The following is an 8,909-nucleotide window of genomic DNA, read 5'->3' as shown; positions in this document are numbered from 1 at the left end:
ATTTTATTTTCTAAGGGCCCCAACATACAATACACTGCCCCTCTCTTTACATAATGCTGGGATAAAAACAAAAGGTTAAAGAAGGATTTTAAAGCCTTGAGACATTTGTATGTGTACCAATCAGAGGGTGAATGGGCAAGACAAAGGATTTAAGTTCCTTTGAACGGGGTATGGTAGTAGGTGCCAGGCACACCAGTTTGTGTCAAGAACTGCAACGCTGCTGGGTTTTTCATGCTCAACAGTTTCCCGTGTGTATCAGGAATGGTCCACCACCCAAAGGACATCCAGCCAACTTGACACAACTGTCAGAAGCAATTACATCAACATGTGCCAGCATCCCTGAGGAACGCTTTCGACACGACACATTGTAGTCCATGCCTCGACAGATTGAGGCTGTCTTGAGGGCAAAAGGGGGTGCAACTGAAAATTAGGAAGGTGTTCCTAATGTTTTGTACACTCTGTGTATATGTTTGGTTGAAAATATGATAGAGCAATTCATTGTTGTGAAGTCAGTTCTATGTCTGGTGGCAATTGTCTCTTGTTATGCGCTGAAGTAAAACAATGTTATGGACAATAAATAATTATACTATATTCCCTACGCAATTGGCTCCATTGCAACAGCGTAGCAGCCAAAAACAATTAATTGTCATTTTCTCCTTGCCGGGTCTTAATGGCATCCTGATTTCCGCTATATGGGTTTCGTCCTCTCTATGCGTTGCAGCAGCAGAGCGAGCTGTCAGGTGCATGGAGCAGAGGCTCGTGCGGTTTGATACCTATAATGCCCACCACCAGTCGCTTCGATTATTTCTCATAAACGGTTGTTTCATTTAGGATTTATCGAATGTCGTTCCACTCATGAATTCTGACTTGAGAATACACTGAAGGTAAGCTCTCAATATTTTTCCAATATGTTGCATGTTTTCCTCCATACAAATAGCAAGTGGTTGATTTGATAAATATACTGATGCTGTGGAATGGACCACATTAGCGTCCTATCTGCCTTTGACAGTTGTTTGTTGGCCGAAAGGCATTGTTTTCAACTAGGCTACATTGTAAGCACCAACATGATGGTTGTATCACACAGACACTTGTCACACTATGAAATTCCATAATTCTAGCGCCGATACAGCAGCCTACATCAGTTGCACACAGCAGCGCACCATAGTTAAACGTATTGATGAATGCATGCACATTTTCCTACAGTATTATTTTCTTGTTTTGGAATGCAGTGGATGCTGCTGTCTATAACTCGTGAATCATCTAACTGTTCAATAAGTGTCTGGAAACACGTTTTTGCTATTGGCGTAGTAGAACATGAGTGTTTTGATTAAACGACAGTTTCTTCCTATTTGGTATATCACATAGCCTACCAATCGGGACAAATTGTAGTATATCATAAATGTATACTGTTGCTCTAAAGTGTTGCTTCAAGTCATGGACAGAGATGGGCGTTATCATTCTCACAGAGAGAGGAGGAGAGAGAACACATCCGTTTTGCAGATGTATCTAACTAAGCAGGTATAGCCAGGTTTTTCGCCTCCTAAATATTATTAATACCTACATTTATCAGATAGCACTTTAGTTTCCATGGAGCTCAGCTGATATCACTGGGATCATAGGTAGGCTATATTATGTTACTTAGTTTCTTGAGTTCAACCCAGAGAATTATGACAGTACTGTCGCTACAGTATAGCCTACACTCCTTTTACTGTGACAGGACAAAATAAGTATCTTATTGTCTGTATGTCACAGTACCTTCATCTTTGCTTTGAAATGTCCTCGCTCTCTCTGAGGTATTGGAGCCATATTTATTGTACAGTACCTGGAAATTATTGTCTGAGATTGTCCTCTTCCAGTCTTGGATTGGTGTTTGTATAATATTTAAGTGTATTGGTCACGTTCACACGGTACAGTGAAATGCTTATTTGCTAACTCTCCTCAATAATGCAGTTCAATATCAATCAACAATCAAATGCCAAATACAAAAGTCCAAATATATCAATGAAAAAGTAGAATAAAAATGTGAAAAACAAGTTATGAGAAGTATGTACATAATAGAATATACAGTATGATTACAAAATATATGCTGTCAAATTATGATAACTGTTATATACAAGTAGTAAAGTTAGAAGTGACTTGGTATAACATCTTAAATAAATAGTAATAATAAATAGTAAACGCTGTGTGCGTGTGTGAGAGAGCATGGAGAGTCAGTGCAAATAGTCTTTAAGGTGCAGGCAGGTAGAAAGCTTGGATCTAGCTGTTCAACAGTCTGATGGTCTGGTGATAGATGGTAGAAGCTGTCTCGAGCCTGTTGGTCCGAGACCTGATGCTCCGATACCGTTTGCCAGATGATAACGGAGTGAAAAATCAGTTGCTCGGGTGACTGGAGTCCTTGACGATCTTCCGGGCCTTCCTCAGACACCGCCTGGTGTAAATGGGCAGGGAACTCACCCCCAGTGATGTATTGAGCCGTCTGCACCACCCTCTGTAGAGACTTGCGGTTGAAGGCGGTACAGTTGCCATACCAGGCAGTGATGCAACCAGACAAGAGGCTCTCAATGGTGCACTTATAAAACTTCTTGAGGATCTGAGGGGCTATGCCAAATTTCTTCAGTCACCTGAGGTTGAAGAGGCGCTGTTGCGACTTCTTCACCACGGTGTCGGTGTGTTGGGTCCATGTCAAATAAAATAAAATAGTATTTGTCACATGCTTCATAAACAACAGGTGTAGACTAACTGTGAAATGCTTAATTACTGGCCCTTCCCAACAATGCAGAGAGAGAAAATAAATAATAGAAGAATTATAATACAAAGAATAAATACACAATGAGTAACGATAACTTGGCTATATACACAGGGTTGATGTGCAGAGGTACAAGGTAATTGAGGTAGATATGTACATATAGGTAGGGATAAAGTGACTAGGCAACAGGATAGACTATAAACAGTAACAGCAGCGCATGTGATGAGTCAAAAGAGTTAGTGCAAAAAGGGTCAATGCAGATAGTCCGGGTAGCTATTGGTTAAATATTTAACTATTTAGCAGTCTTATGACTTGGGGGTAGAAGCTGTTCAGGGTCCTGTTGGTTCAAGACTTGGTGCATCGGTACCCCTTGCCGTGCGGTAGCAGAGAGAACCATCTATGACTTGGGTAGCTGGAGTCTTTGACAATTTTTAGGGCCTTCCTCTGACATAGAGGTCCTGGATGGCAGGGAGCTCGGCCCCAGTGATGTACTGGGCCGTACACACTACCCTCTGTAGCGCCTTGCTGTCGGATGCCAAGTAGTTGCCATACCAAGCGGTGATGCAGCCAGTCAAGATGCTTTAAAGGGTGCAGCTGTAGAAATCTTTGAGGATCTGAGGGACCATGCCAAATATTTTCAGCCTCCTGAAGGGGTAAGAGGCATTGTTGTTCCCTCTTCATGACTATGTTGGTGTGTGTGTGTGTGGACCATGATAATTCCTTAGTGATGTAGACACCGAGGAACTTGAAGCTCTGGACCTGCTCCACTACAACCCTGTCGAAGTGCATGGGGGTGTGCTCGGCCCTCCGTTTTCTGTAGTCCACAATCAGCTCCTTTGTCTTACTGACATTGAGGGAGAGGTTGTTGTCTCTGACCACCTCCCTGTAGGATGTCTCATTGTCGTCAGTGACCAGGCCTACCACCGTTGTGTCATCGGCAAACTTAATGATGATGTTGGAGTCGTGCACTGCTACGCATTCGTGGCTGAAGATGGAGTGCAGGAGGGGACTACGCACGCACCCCTGAGTGGCCCCCGTTGTTGAGGGTCAGCGTGGCGGATGTGTTGCCTACACTCACCATCTGGGGGCGGCCCGTCAGGAAGTTCAGGATCCTGAGGGAGGTTTTAAAATGGCGCCGGAGGGGATGGCTGCCGTTTTACGGGCTCCTAACCAATTGTGCTATTTTGTGTGTTTTTTCGCATTGTTTGTAAGTTACTTTGTACATATGTTGACCCTACCGTCTCATATGACTGAAAAGAGCTTCTGGATATCAGAACAGCAATTACTCACCTCGAACTGGACAAATATTTTTTCTTTAATGAGTTGAACGCGAAGGATATAATGTTGCTCCCAGACAAGGCCCAAATTCCCGTCATTCGCATGAAGGAAATACAGGGGGCGGAGATCAGGGTGCCTTGTGAGAATAAGTCGGCGAGTGGGTAAACCGCCTCTACCGTCCGTTCTATTGGCCAATGAGCAATCACTGGAGAATGAACTGGGTGAGCTTCGTTCGAGAATATCCTACCAACGGGACATTACCAACTGTAATATCTTATGTTTCACAGAGTCGTGGCTGAACGATTACACAGATAAAATACAGTTGGCTGGGTTTTCCGTGCATCGGCAGGACAGAACAGCTACGTCCGGTAAGACGAGGGGTGTCTATTTGTCAATAACAGCTGGTGCGCAATGTCTAATATTAAGGTAGTCTTGAGGTATTGCTTGCCTGAGTTAGAGTACCTCATGATAAGCTGTGGACCACACTATTTACCAAGAGAGTTTTCATCTATATTTTTCGTAGCCGTCTATTTACCACCACAAACCGACGCTGGAAGTAAGACCGCACTCAACGAGCTGTATAAGGCGATAAGCAAACAAGAGGACACCTAGTGGCCGGGGACTTTAATGCAGGTAAACTTAAATCCGTTTTACCTATTTTCTACCAGCATGTCACATGTGCAACCAGAGGAAAAAAACCTCTAGACCACCTTTACTCCACACACAGAGATGCGTACAAAGCTCACCCTCGCCCTCCATTTCGAAAATCGGACCATAATTCTATCCTCTTGATTCCTCCTTACAAACAAACAACTAAAGCAGGAAGTATCAGTGACTCGCTCAACACAGAAGTGGTTAGATGATGTGGATGCTACGCTACAGGACTGTTTTGCTAGCACAGACTGGAATATGTTCCGGGATTCATCCAATGGCATTGAGGAGTACACCACCTCAGTCACCGGCTTCAACAATAAGTGCATCAACGACGTCCTCCCCACAGTGACCGTACGTACATATCCCAACCAGAAGCTATGGATTACAGGCAACATCCGAGCTAAAGGCTAGAGCTGCCGCTTTCAAGGAACGTTTCACTAATCCGCTATGCCCTCAGACGAACCGTCAAATAGGCAAGGCATCAATACAGGACTAAGATTGAATCCTACTACACCGGCTCTGACGCTCATCGGATGTGGCAGGGCTTGTAAACTATTACGGACTACAGAGGGAAAGCCAGCCACAAGCTGCCCAGTGACGCAAGACTACCAGACGGGCTAAATGCCTTTTATGCTCGCTTCGAGGCAAACAACACTGAAGCATGCATGAGAGCATCAGCTGTTCCGGATGACTATGTGATCACGCTCTCCGTAGCCGATGTGAGTAAGACTTTTAAGCAGGTCAACATTCACAAGGCCGCAGGGCCAGACGGATTACCAGGACGTGTACTGCGAGCATGTGCTGACCAACTGGCAAGTGTCTTCACTGATATTTTCAACATGTCCCTGACTGAGTCTGTAATACCAACAAGTTTCAAGCAGACCACCATAATCCCCGTGCCCAAGGACACTAAGATAACCTGCCTAAATGACTACCGACCCGTAGCACTGACGTCTGTAGCCATGAAGTGCTTTGAAAGGCTGGTCATGGCTCACATCAACACCATCGTCCCGGAAACCCTAGACCCTCTCCAATTTGCATACCGCCCCAACAGATCCACAGATGACGCAATCTCAATCGCACTCCACACTGCCCTTTCCCATCTGGACAAAAGGAACACCTACGTCAGAATGCTGTTCATTGACTACAGCTCAGCTTTCAACACCATAGTGCCCACAAAGCTCATCATTAAGCTAAGGACCCTGAGACTAAACACCTCCCTCTGCAACTGGATCCTGGACTTCCTGACGGGCCACCCCTAGGTGGTATGGGTAGGCAACAACACATCTGCCACGCTGATCCTCAACACGGGGGCCCCTCAGGGGTGCGTGCTTAGTACCCTCCTGTACTCCCTGTTCACCCACGACTGCATGGCCAAGCACAACTCCAAAACCATCATTAAGTTTGCTGACGACACAACGGTAGTAGGCCTGATCACCAACAATGATGAGACAGCCTATAGGGAGGAGGTCAGAGACCTGTCACAACAACCTCTCCCTCAACGTGAGCAAGACAAAGGAGATGATCATGGACTACAGGAAAAGGAGGGCCAAACATGCCCCCATTCACATCGATGGGGCTGTAGTGGAGCAGGTCGAGAGTTTCAAGTTCCTTGGTGTCCACATCACCAACAAACTATCTTGGTCCAAACACACCAAGAAAGTCATGAACAACGCCTTTTCCCCCTCAGGAGACTGAAAAGATTTGGCATGGTTCCCCAGATCCTTAAAGTTCTACAGCTGTTCCATCGAAAGCATCCTGACTGGTTGCATCACCGCTGGTATGGCAACTGTTTGGCATCCAACCGTAAGGCGCTACTGAGGGTAGTGCGTACAGCCCAGTACATCACTGGGACCAAGCTTCCTGCCATCCAGGACCCATATACTAGACGGTGTTAGAGGAAGGCCCCCCCTTTGTTTTTACACTGCTGCTACTCACTGTTTATTATCTATGCATAGTAACTTTACCCTTACCTACATGTACAAATTACCTCAACTAACCTGTAGCCCCACACATTGACTCGGTACCAGTACCCCTGTATATAGCCTCATTATTGTTATTTTATTGTTACTTTTTTATTTTTGCTTTAGTTTATTTAGTAAATATTTTCTTAACTCTTTTCTCTTAATTGCATTATTGGTTAAGCGCTTGAAAGTAAGCATTTCACTGTAAGGTCTACACCTTTTGTATTCAGTGTTTAATCCCAGAGTCCTTAGTTTAGTGATGAGCTTGCAGGGCACTATGGTGTTGAACGCTGAGCTGTAGTCAACAGCATTCTGACGTAGGTGTTCCTTTTGTCCAGGTGGGAAATGGCGGTGTGGAATGCAATAGAGATTGCATCATCTGTGGATCTCTTGGGGCGGTATGTCAATTGGAGTGGGTCCAGGATGTCTGGTATGATGGTGTTGATGTGAGCCATTACCAGCCTTTGAAAGCATTTCATGGCTACAGATGTGAGTGCTAAATGGGCGATAGTCATTTAGACAGGTTGCCTTGGTGTTCTTGGGCACAGGGACTATGGTTGTCTTCTTGAAACATGTAGGTATCACAGACTGGGTCAGGGAGAGGTTGAAAATGTCAGTAACACTTGCTAGCTGGTCAGCGCATGCTTGGAGTACGCATCCTGGAAATCCGTCTTGCCCTGTGGCCTTGTGAATGTTAACCTGTTTAAAGGTCTTACTCACATCGACTATGAAGAGTGTGATCAAGACCTTGAAACAGGTCTTGATCATACCAGGGAGGTGTTCAGACGCAGGGTTCTGAGCTTAATGATGAGCTTGGAAGGGAAAGCTGGTGTTGAAAGCTGAGCTGTAGTCAATGAACAGCATTCTCATATAGGTATTACTTTTGTCAAGATGGGATAGGGCAGAATGCAGTGCAATGGCGATTGTCCGTGGATCTGTTGTGGAGCTATGCAAATTGTAGTGGGTCGAGGGTGTCAGGTAAGGTGGAGCTGATGTGGTCCTTGACCAGCCTCTTAAAGCACTTCATAATTACAGAAGTGAGTGCTACAGGGCGATAGTCATTTAGGCAGATTACCTTTGTTTGGTTGGGTACAGGGACAATGGTGGACATCTTGAAGCATGTGGGCATTATAGACTGAGACAGAGAGAGGTTGAATATGTTCATAAATTCTCCAGCCATACCATCTGGGCTGGCTACTTTGAGAGTATTCACACGCTTAAAAGTCTTACTCACATCGTCCACAGAGAACGAGAGCATACAGTCCTCTTGAGCAGCTCATAGGATGATCAATGTTTTCCTTGTAGCAAGCTTAAAAAGTATTTCGCTCGTCTGGGACTGCGGCATCGGTGTTCACCACGTAGCTGGTTTTCCCTTTATACAGTAATCCGCGATCGTTTGTCATCCTTGCCACATGCGTCTTGCATCAGAGCCATTGAATTGTGATTCCACTTTATCCCTGTACTGTCTTTTTGCGTCTTTGATTGATTTTGTTGCCATTTGCCCACGGTTTCTGGTTGGAATATGTACGATATGTGGGATATGTACAGTATGATATGTACAATGTTTGAGAGACCCAGTAGGATTGTAAAGTATTGCTCTGTGGAAAGACAATGACAAAAGGCATTCAATTGGATTAAAGGTCAAAATTGAGTAAAGAGTTGATAAAAAAATCTCTATGTAATATACAGTACATTCTGACTAAACTGGCTTCTGTCAGGCCCTGCCATTTTCTAAGAAAGAGCTCTGCTCTCCATGAACGTGTTAGGCTACTATCATCCTCGGCCACTTTTTAAATTTCATTGGATTAGTATTCCTTTTTAAAGCTGCAATATACGTTTTTGGGACGACCGACCAAATTCACATAGAAATGTGAGTTAGAGATCTGTCATTCTCATTGAAAGCAAGTCTAAAAAGCAGTAGATCTGTTCTGTGTGTGCTATTTCTATGCTTCCCGTTCTTAAGTTTAGTTTTTGCATCTTTTACTTTTGGTTTTGTACACCCGCTTCAAACAGCTGGTTATTGAAAACAGATGGTACAATGATTCTCTACACTTGTTATGTCACATAAACTGAAATTAGGTGAACTATTAGAATTTTATCACCCATGAAATTTCGGAATGATTTCTGCATATTGCACCTTTAATTACTTCTTATTTGTCAGCAAGAGTCCTAAACACAGGGAGAATCAACTTTGAGACATTTGGTTGTCAATTTCGTAATGCCACACACTACGAGGGAGGATAGATATTGTATTTCAATTGAGTTAG

The 8,909-nt window shown here is 44.3% G+C and overlaps 1 protein-coding gene across 4 annotated transcripts in view; it reads left to right on the top strand.

The window, feature by feature from the left end:
- The first annotated feature begins 732 nt into the window (after positions 1–732).
- Positions 733–8,909, top strand: part of LOC121580944 (disks large-associated protein 1) — a 141,047-nt gene continuing 132,870 nt past the window's right edge. For all 4 annotated transcript variants that reach the window (XM_041896166.1, XM_041896167.1, XM_041896165.1 and 1 more), the window contains exon 1: positions 733–884. The gene's annotated coding sequence lies outside the window, so the exon portion shown is untranslated. The remainder of the gene's footprint in view (positions 885–8,909) is intronic.

The sequence above is a fragment of the Coregonus clupeaformis genome, chromosome 14 (assembly GCF_020615455.1).
Source record: "Coregonus clupeaformis isolate EN_2021a chromosome 14, ASM2061545v1, whole genome shotgun sequence".
NCBI lineage: Eukaryota > Metazoa > Chordata > Actinopteri > Salmoniformes > Salmonidae > Coregonus > Coregonus clupeaformis.
Note: the sequence above shows the minus strand (reverse complement) of the source record. Positions and strands in the feature narration are given on the sequence as shown.